At 52.3% G+C, this 9,868-nt stretch overlaps 1 long non-coding RNA gene across 2 annotated transcripts; it reads right to left on the bottom strand.

Moving 5' to 3' along the window:
• Positions 1-325: 325 nt before the first annotated feature.
• On the bottom strand, positions 326-7,628 carry LOC139045836 (uncharacterized). Of its 2 annotated transcripts, none has more exons than XR_011504982.1 (3): positions 7,360-7,628; positions 4,124-4,274; positions 326-1,065 (listed from the first exon to the last, which is right to left on the bottom strand). It is a non-coding gene; the product is annotated as an uncharacterized lncRNA (long non-coding RNA). The 2 variants fall into 2 exon arrangements; XR_011504981.1 differs by lacking the exons at positions 4,124-4,274; positions 7,360-7,628 and adding exons at positions 4,352-4,782; positions 4,913-5,058.
• Between the last annotated feature and the right edge of the window lie 2,240 nt (positions 7,629-9,868).

The raw sequence follows: 9,868 nt of genomic DNA, 5'->3' as shown, positions 1-9,868 counted from the left end.
ACCAGGCTATCTGCTCATTGCTTGTATGCGCTGTTGCAGTTAATCCTCACACAACTCCATACATCCACTGTGTAGAGGGCGAGAGCCTGGGCTCTGGAGTGTGAATCCAGCTCTGACACTCACCAGCTAGGTAAACTGGATGCATGCAACCCCTAAAAGCCTCAGTTTCCTCATCTATAAAATGTGCTTAATAAAACCTACCTCCCAAGATGGTTGTGAGCATCAAGGGAACTAAGGAATGTGAAGCACTCAATACAATGCCTGGACCACGGTATAGGTACTGTTAGAAACTTGCTACTTATTAAATAACAACAACAACAACAATGATGATGATTTAAATGTATTGCTATTTGCCTTTGTTTTCTTAACTTGCCTGGATTGGGAAGGGTTTGGATCAAAGGTTTCTGGAATTTGGGGCTGCAAATGTGCAAACCCCAATGGAGAAGCAGGGGTGGGGACAGTGGGAGCCGTCCACCTTGGCTGCAGGCAATGAAAGGGTTCATTGTCTGTAGAGAACTTTAAAACAATAATAAAATTGCCTCCAAGTCAATCTGCCTTTTTCTTATCACCGTGCACCAGCAATTCTGTGTCAGTGATAAAATACTTGTCCCTGAAAAAAGTCTTCTGTTGTGCTGTGTTCTAAGTAATTGCTGTGGTTACTGTTGAGTTTCAGTACCATCTACGTGAGCTTCCAATGAGCGCATCTCTGTTACTTATCCTTTCATAAGGATCGTCCGAGGCACGTGAGTTCATTTGAAGAACTCCCGCGTATATAGTCAGGCCGGAACACACAGAACCCGGCTACACTCCATTTCGAGAGGAAGTTTGTAACAATTCAGAGTCATTAGAGCTGCTTTCGGTCACAGTTCTCATGAGCTCCTGTAGTTCTAAACATTGTGGTGTTTAAACAGTAGGTTCAAAAATAAACAATGACGCATAGAGATGGCAAAGACAAAGTCACAGGCTCCAGCCACTTCAATCCTGCCTTTCTTCATGCAAATCATTCTCCGAAACTTGCAGAGTTCACTCTTTGGGGAACTTTTCTTCATCTGGTTTCTTCCCCTACTAAAAAAATATTAATATAATTTTAAAGGGCAATTGACTACTTTTGTCTTTTCTGCACTGTAATATTCATGTTATTTATTATTTATTTACTGGTATGATTATACAAAGTTTAATGGGAGAACATTTTCACTGTCTGATTTTTTTTTCTGGCCATTGTGATTATTTGTTATTTATTATTTATTATTATGACAATAATTTTGTTATATGAGGGGGGTGTTTAAAATGATTCATTCAGGGTGTCTAATGATTAGGTACCCCACTGGTCTGGAAAGGGTGCCCCACCAGGCTGCTGCTGCTCAGACCCTCATTGCTGCCCACCAGGCCCTGGGACCCTCCTCACCCTGGGGGCTGGCAGACAGCCCAGGGGGCAACGTGGACCGGTGCTTCCCTCCCCCACCCCGCCTCCCCAGGGCTTCTTCCGTGCTAGGTCCCTCCCACAGCAGCCCCCTCCCCACGCCCTTCTCCTCTGGCCGCAGCTGTGACTGGGTAGGGAAGGGTCTCGGAGGAGTGCATGTGTGACCTCAGGGGCAGGCACACGTCAACACAGGCCACCGCCTCCCGGCAGGACCTGAGAAAAGATCTTATTCAGATCCCCAGCGTACTGGGGACACAGAAGCCCAAAGAGAGGTGGTGCCCAGCCTGAGGTCAGCCAGCTAGTTAGTGGGTCAGGGTAGAATTAGAACTCATTATTCCCAGCCTCCAGGCTGGCGCCCCCCCCCCCCCCCCATGACACCACTCAGCCCTAGCCTCACAAGGACAAGCTAATAGTGAGGCTTTAATCATCAGAGGCAGGCCTCAGCGGATGCTCTTTCCAGCCAGGAGGACCGTCCTGGGGCCCCTTTCTGAGTCCAGAATAGCCAAACCTCCCAGCCTGCCTTTCCCTCCTTCTTGTTCTCCCAGTGTGAGCTGGGAGCAGGGCCAGGTGTGTGATGGAATTCTCTAGACTGGGTCCATGTGGCCTGCAGCCCGGAGGCATTGGCCTTTCCCCCGAGCAGCTGGCGTTGGCATCACCCCACACCTCAGGACCCTTGGCCTAAGCTGAGGAGGGGTGGAGTAGGGAGAGAAGGACTGTGTGACTCACATGGTGAGGATGCCCCTCTTGTCCAGGAAAAGGCAAACCTGGGGTCCCTTCAAGGGGAAGACTCTCAGCATCTGTGAGTTCTACTTCCAGGAAGCGCCTTTCCCTCCTCCCCCCGGTTTTGCTGCTGCTGAGCCGGCTGCTGCTCCCATTTCAGCCAGCACCAGATCCATTAATAGCATCAATTTTATTTGCACCAGCCTTGGCTCCCTCCCCACTCCCCAGGGGCACTCGATCCAGAATGCCAGGCCCTGCTTCCTTTTCTCCTGGAACACGCTGACTCCCTCCCTTGGGTGCCCGGGGAGTTGGCAGGATAATAACCTGCGAGAGGAAAACTCTCTTCTCCCTGCCTTCTAATCTTCAGCACTCACCAAATTAGAAAAGGCATCAGAAGCCCATCGGGCAGACAGCCGCAGGGATGTCATGCCATTAACCCCGGGCCTCCTTCTGCTGGTGTAGGCAACTGGGGGAGGATGTTTCAGGCCCCCCAACCCTTTCCAGCCCCCTGCCTCTAAGCAGGAATGGAACCCACCCCCACTCCCACTTCCCTGCCCCTCCCATCAGTTGGCATGAAACCCCTACCCCATCCTCTTCACCCTGCATCCTCCTCTCCCACCCCCCTCTCCCTATCCTCGTCTGCATCCCCACCCCGTCAGTTGTCATAGATTTCTAGAATAGCCAGAAGGGCCCTTGGAGTCTGGTCTGAGCCCTCATTCAATATGAGAAGATTGAGGCCCAGGGAGGGAACATTTGTCATTCTGGTCCTTCTTTAAGACCTAGCTCAATTGGCTCATCACTTATCCATCAACCAAGATTGACAGCTCCTACTCTACACCAGGCCCCATTCTAGGCACTGGGGACACAGCAGTGGGAAAAACAGACAAAGTCCCACCCTCATGGAGCTCACAAGCTACTTCTTCCTGGAGGCTGCCCCTCATCCCGAGGCTGGGCTGGGTGTCCCCCACATGGGACTGCAAATGTGAGTTTATTTGTCTGCCTCCCCACGAGGCAGAGCTCATCCTGGCAGCAGGGACCACATCTTGTTCAACTCTGTATCCTTAGCACCTGGTGTGGGCCTGGTGCATTTAGATGTCCAATACATCTTTACTGAAAAGTCAGGACTAACGCTTATGTAGCACTTACTGTATGCCAGGCACTAAGTGCTAAGTACTATCATTACTCCCATTTTACAGGAGGAAAATGAGTCCCAGAGAGGTTAAGTGACTTGTCCAAGGTATCCAGCTCACAAGTGATTTAAGCTCATGCAGTCTGGCCGCAGACTCCAGGCTCTTAACACCTTGCCACGAAGGAAGGAAGCAATGGAACCAGTGATGGGGATACCAGTCTTCTTTGGTCACCTGTTCCCATGCGTCAGGGCCAGAAAGTTCTTCTTTCTACCTAACATGGATCTCTGTAACTGCCACTGCCGTCCTGTGCTTTGTTTCGCGACCTCCACGGAGAAGGAGAGTGCAGACAGACAGCTCCTGGCCTCCATAAGAGCATCTCACTAAGGCCTGGAACCATGCTGGAACGGGACCAGGGTCCCCAGTGGTCCTCAGGTGTTCATTTCCATCTCCCTGCCCAGGAGTCCTGCCATCCCCATCCCACCCATGCCACCCCTCCAGAAAGCCTTCCTGTGCCTACAGCACCAGCCGGAGCAGGAAGAGGTCTAGGCCAGCCTGTGGACCACCCAGTGCGGCACAGCATTGTCCTTCCCTCAGATGACCTTGGGCTGCGCGCATCACATCTGCTAGGTAAATATTGGTTGTTTGACTAACTAGTTCTCCTTAGGTGATAAGTGCAAAGCCAGGACTGAATTCTAGTTCCAGCCCTGCTAAAATGCACTATGAGACCTGGGGCAAGTCATCCCCTCTCTGAGCCTCAGAATCTTCATGTACTTGAGGGGTTGGACTAGAAGGTCTCTGGGTTCCTTTCCTCTGTAGAACTCTAGGTTCTCCTGTAAACAGGAGTTCCCTTTACCGGTCAAGCAGGATCTCCTTCCTGACACTGGGCACAGCTGGTCTGCTGAGACAGGTCATCAAGTGAGGAGCATCTGCAAAATGGCCTGGAGAGGATGTGACACCTTCAGGGAGAGACTGGACAACCTCTGGAAAGGATCTTTCCGTGGAATCTGGGAGGCGGGAAGGAGGAACAGAAATAACACTGAGCCCCTCTCTGTGCCGGGCCCTGCCATGCATGAGTACTTACCTGTTTTCAGGTGCTCAGAGCTCATGGCCTCCCGGAAGTGAGCGTCCTCACGCCCACTTTACAGATGAGGAACTGAGGCTCCTCTCCAAGGTTACACAGCACGTGAGTATCTGAGGGAGGACTGGGGCAAGTCTGACTCCAAAGTGCGGGCTCTGCCCACGGCACAGAGCTGCATCCTCCAGCCGCCCTGGTCTGTGTGCCTGGACGCTCTCCTAACCCGGAACTGCGTGCCGGAACATGCAGTGTGCATGGGGAGGCAGCGGGGCGTGTATGGGGCTGTTGCGCTCACACTCTATCTGGAGAGCCACATCCGAGAGAGAGAGAGAGAGAGAGAGAGAGAGAGAGAGAGAGAGAGACAGAGACAGAGACAGAGACAGAGACAGACAGAGACAGAGACACAGAGAAATTGAGAGAGAGATAATCCACGTGAGCTGAGGGGAGGATTGGGAACCCAGAGGGGAAAAAAAAAAGAAACGGTTGAAAGAACAGAGGGAAGGAGTTAATATGCGGAGTAACGAGGTTGACAATAACAACAATAATAATAACAAGGATAGCACAAACCTTGCCTTTTTTTTCTAGCCCAATGTGAGCTGGAGCGGGGCTGAGGGGATTAATCTCTTAAAAAATAAGTGCCGTGTGAGGAGACAGGCAGTGATTAAGGTTTTAACTGATCAGTCTGCATCTGACAGTGAACCAGCTATTATCTTAACGGAATCAAACGAACATTCAAAGCCGTGCTCAGCCCCAAACATGAAAGGAGATGTCATCTCCTGGCAGCTGGCAAGCCGCAGGGGGAGCCGAAGGGGAGAGGGGAACGGCGGGAGAGGAGCAGAGAGAAGGAAGGGAGAGGAGAGTCACAGGGAGGGAGAAGGGAAGATGAAGAAAACGAGGAGTGACCACTAGCAGATCACGGTCCTCAAACACAGGTCCAGTCGTGTCACCCCCTGCTCAGAAGGCTCGGAGCTCCCCCTTCCTCAGGGATAAAGATGGGACGTGATGAAGGCTGAGGCCAGCGGGCCGGGCTGCGAGGTCGGCTCAAGTCTTGCTTTGCGGAGAACAGAGACCAGGACTCCTGTCCCTCTCTTTTCCCCACACTTCCAATATATCGAAGACTCAGTAAATTTTTCCTAAATAAATGAAAGAAAAGGGGAAAGGAAAAAGAAACAAGACAAAAAAGAGGGGAAAACACCTTTGTTACGCACTTAGGTTCATTTTCTCATTTAATTCTCCCAACAACGCAGCGACAAACGTCGTAAGGATCTTTGTTGTGCAGAAGAGGAAACGGAGGCCAGAGAGGTGAAGCCACTTGCTGAACATCACACAGCTTGAAAGAGGCAGAGCTGGGATTGCACCCGGGCCTCTCTGGCTCCAATTTCTCCGCTTTTCTCACCAGAAGGGGGTTCAAAAAGTGGAGACACACCCAGGAAGTAGAACGGCAAACCCAAGAGAAACAGGGAGGGTGACTCCCGTTCCTGCTCTTTATTCCTCAATATGGAGCAAAAGATGCCCTTCCCACCCCACTCTCCCAAAGGAGGGCACTGGGGGAGGGGGACTCCAGCGCTGGCTTGCCCCTGGTCCCCTGCGCTGGACCAGTGCCTGGCGCATCATTTGGGCTCATTATGTGTCTGTTAGAGGAGGGCAGAGGGAAAGGCACGCTCCCAGGACAAGGTTTGGCAGAGGCAAGATGGAGGGACTTCCCTGGTCTGTGACCCCACCCCACTCCTATTGGGGCCTGACCACAGGTCAGGAGGTGGCACAAAGGAAGGGAGCACGGGTCTCCTGGCCCTCAGGATCTGGCTTGAATCCCATGACCGCCAGGCAGAGGGAATACCAGGCCTGTGGCTGTGTGAGCTTGGGGGAGAGAGAAGGAAAAAACACTGGAAAAGGAAAGATTGAGAGAGAGAGAAAAAAGGAAAATATTTGAAAAATCAGAAAAATTGGCACACACAAGGACCCTGTCCATGGGACGATTTATTTGCTAATGTGGAACTGATCCCCTAACCTCACTTCCCTCTTCTCTTACGGACTCTCTCGACCACTTGAGGAGACATCTGTTTCTCAGAGAAAATAGACATATGGTGCCCCCCTTCCCTCTTTGTTACTCACTCACAGTCTCTCTCGTGCACGCATACGTACACAACAAACACACACGCACAAGCTCTCTCGCACGTACATACACAACAAATACACACACACACACACACACCCTTTTACGCACACACAGAGTCAGTCAGTGCTGGGACCCTGCTCGCTCTGGCACTCTGGGCCTGCAGGCCTGGTTTGGGTCACAGGCCCCTCCCAGAATTGCTCCTTTTGTTCCAGGTCCACACTGTGAGACCAGGTGGGGTCCAGGCCATTCTCTGTGGGTGGAGCTGGCCATGTGTCTCCCTGGTGTCCAGGTGCCCCTCCCCGAATGCAGCCTTCCAGCCAGGCCCAGAACGGAGGAAGCCACGCAGCAGCCAGCAGCCAGGCACTGGGGGCCGAATGGGCAGAAGCAGGGGGTTCCCCCAGAGCCACGGTGATTCTCTCTCCAGGCTGCCAGTGCCTGCCCTTTCCCTCTGCCTCCACCGGGGTCAGGACATGCCCCTCTCATGCCCCAGTTGAGGCAATAGCCTCTTAAGCCATTTCTGTGTCTTCAGCCCACTTCCACACCACGGCCAGGGGTCCCCTTCTGAGACAGCCCAGATGGCATCCCTCCCTTGTTAGAGACCTTTCAAAGCCCCCCTCAGCCTGCGTGGGTCAAGTCCAGTACCCCAGTGGGCTTGAAGGCTCTGCAGTCTGCCCCTCACCCTCCTCTCTGCCTTAGCTCCCCCCAACCCCCGACCCTGCCCCAGAATATCTCCCCCTGTATAAAGTCGCTCCCTCTCGGTCCCTGAGCATGACACACACATCTTCCTTCTTTACACACACAGCCGCCGTCCCCATCCCCCTGGGAGGCCTGCCCCTCCCCTCCAGCTAGCCAGTCTCCTCTCCTTAGGGGTGATGAGGGAAACTTGTTGAGTACTTACCACATGTCTAACGCTGCGGCTCTTTATAGGAAATAAATCGTTTACTCTTCACTTGAGGCTTACGAGATATACCCACGTTACAGAAGGGAAACTGAGGCCAAGAGAGGCTAAGCATCTTTCAGGGTCTCAAAGGCACATCCATAAAGTGGCAGCACAGAGATCTGAAAGCAGGGTGTTTGGCTCAGAGTCTGTGCTGACCCGTGAGACAGCCCTGCCCCTCAGCGGGCGCCCTCTCCCCGCTGGAAGCCCTCTCTGGCCACCCAACCCCCAAGCCCAATCTCTTTGTCCTCCACTTCCTCAAGTATGTTATCTGTACCTCTCATGGGCTCCTTAATTACACAATGCCTCGAATGAGTACTTTGATCGCAGCGTGTGTTAATTTTATCTCATGAACTAGATTATTTATTATCAGGAGTATAAACTGTTTTGCCGTTACTCTTATAGCCCCACCCCACCCCCAGCCCCCACCAGTTACCTAGCACAGGGCTGGCCCTTTGGGTTAGAAATAAAAATAGCACAGCTAACATGTACTGAGGGCTTACTATGGGCCAGGCACTGTTCCAACTACTTTCCATGAATCGATGTATCTGTTCTTCACAGATGAGAACACGGATGGAAAATCAGAAAGGTTAAGTAATTTTCCTTCCCAGAGTCACACAGACTGTTGTGGGTTAAAGGTGACTGCAAATTCTTGGTCACTCCTCCACCAGGAAGTGGCATTTATTTCTCTTCCCCTTGAATTTAACCAATAGGATGTGGCAGAAGTGAGGCTGTGCTATTTCTGGGCCTAAGTCTTAGGAAGGCCTGGAAGCTTCCACTTGTGTGCTTCTGGGAGCTCTGAGCCGCCGTGTAAGACGACTGGTAATCCAGCTGGAGACCTCAGGTGAGGTCCTGAGGGTCCACGGAGAGCAGGAGGCCCGGCCATCCCAGCATCCAGATCGGTCCTCCAGATGCCTGCCACCCTCAACTGCAACAATGAGAGACCAGCAGAGGAACCGGCAAGCTGAGCCCAGCGGCACACGCACTAGGAGAGACAGCACAATGGTTGTTTGAAGCCACTATGTTTTGGGATGCTTTGTTACACAGCAATAGAAAAATAAAACTGGTAGGTCCTGTTATTATTCCCATTTTTCAGGGGAGGAAATAGATGGAGGGCCTCAAGTTTACATGATTTGCTTGCCCAAGGTCATGCAGCTTTGTGAGCGGAGAGTGGCAGCTGAGGTTAGGGCCCAGGTCTGTGCGAGAATGAGTTGCTGCAACAGTTTGTGACTGAAGGCAACATGTTCTCATGGAGTGGGTGTCTGGACACAGCCCCCAACCAACTGTCAGGGTCAAGGGGGTGAGAAGACAGGACACTCTGGACACCACCCCCGACTCCCCACTGCCTGCGTTGATCTGATTTCTCTATAGAACTTCCACAGAAGCCTTCCTTTGAAAAACGCGTCCTGGTTTAAAAACCACTGGACCAGATAATCTCGAAGGCCCCGTCTAGCCCTGACATTCCAGGACTCCATGAATGAATGATGGAAGGAGTGGATGGCTGGATGATCAAACTGCCGTGGCTCCCGTCTCTGGATGAATGATGTGGAGGCACACAGGGAGGCAATGAATCCACGAAGCTCTGAGTGACTTGGAATGCAGGGGAGTTCTGGAACTTGGCAAGAGAAAGGTAGGGAGGAAGGTGCTAGAGACGTCTGTAGGGATGAGAAGGGATAGAGAAGGGTAGGCCTGGGTGGGGATGAGCTCAGGTGCCTGGCATTCAGCAGAGAAAGCAGGTGGCATCAGGGGTTAAGCACACATGCTCTGGAACTAGCGGGAGTGGGTTTGAATTCCAGCTCTGCTCTTTACTAGGTGTTGACCTGCGACACTGTTTTTAACGGCTCTAAGCCTCAACTTTCTCATCTGTAAAATAGCAATTAGGTAGCACTTATCTCATAGAGCTCAGGGAGCAAATGAGACAATGCAGGTGAAACGGGTGACCCAGTGCTTGGCACTTAGTGAGCAGTGGATACATGGGAGCCATGGCTTATTTTTAGGACATGCAGAATGACTTACATTAGCTGAAGCCCAGGAACATAGCGAACCCCAGGAGGCCCAGAGGTGCCCTCCGCGTGCACCCAGGTACACAAGGAATGCATGTTTGAGGAAGGGAGGTGGGAGGGATAAAGCAGAGTCTGAGCCTGATGGGGCTTCAGTGTCATGCAGAGAGAGAGCAGGGACATGTGGCAGGTACCCATGTACACCAGATACGTCCAGGCCTGCCAGGAGCTGGGGACCAAGCAATAGGCTGCAGAAGAGATGGTGGTAGGGCAGGGACAGGGCTGTGAAGCTAACGGGGATGTTAATGAGGTCACACAGTGGAGTGGACCACTCGAAAAGTCTGGGGATGAATGTAGGAGGCTCGGGTGCCATCCCACCCTAAGGTCCACCATGAGAGGGTCACCCCTTTGGCTTGTGAGCGTCCCCAGTGTAAGGCAAATAGAACCTAGTAAGGATTTGGCAGCTCACG

Source organism: Equus asinus, chromosome 8 (assembly GCF_041296235.1).
Source record: "Equus asinus isolate D_3611 breed Donkey chromosome 8, EquAss-T2T_v2, whole genome shotgun sequence".
In the NCBI taxonomy this organism is placed as follows: Eukaryota; Metazoa; Chordata; class Mammalia; order Perissodactyla; family Equidae; genus Equus; species Equus asinus.
This window is presented reverse-complemented; position numbering and strand designations above follow the sequence as displayed.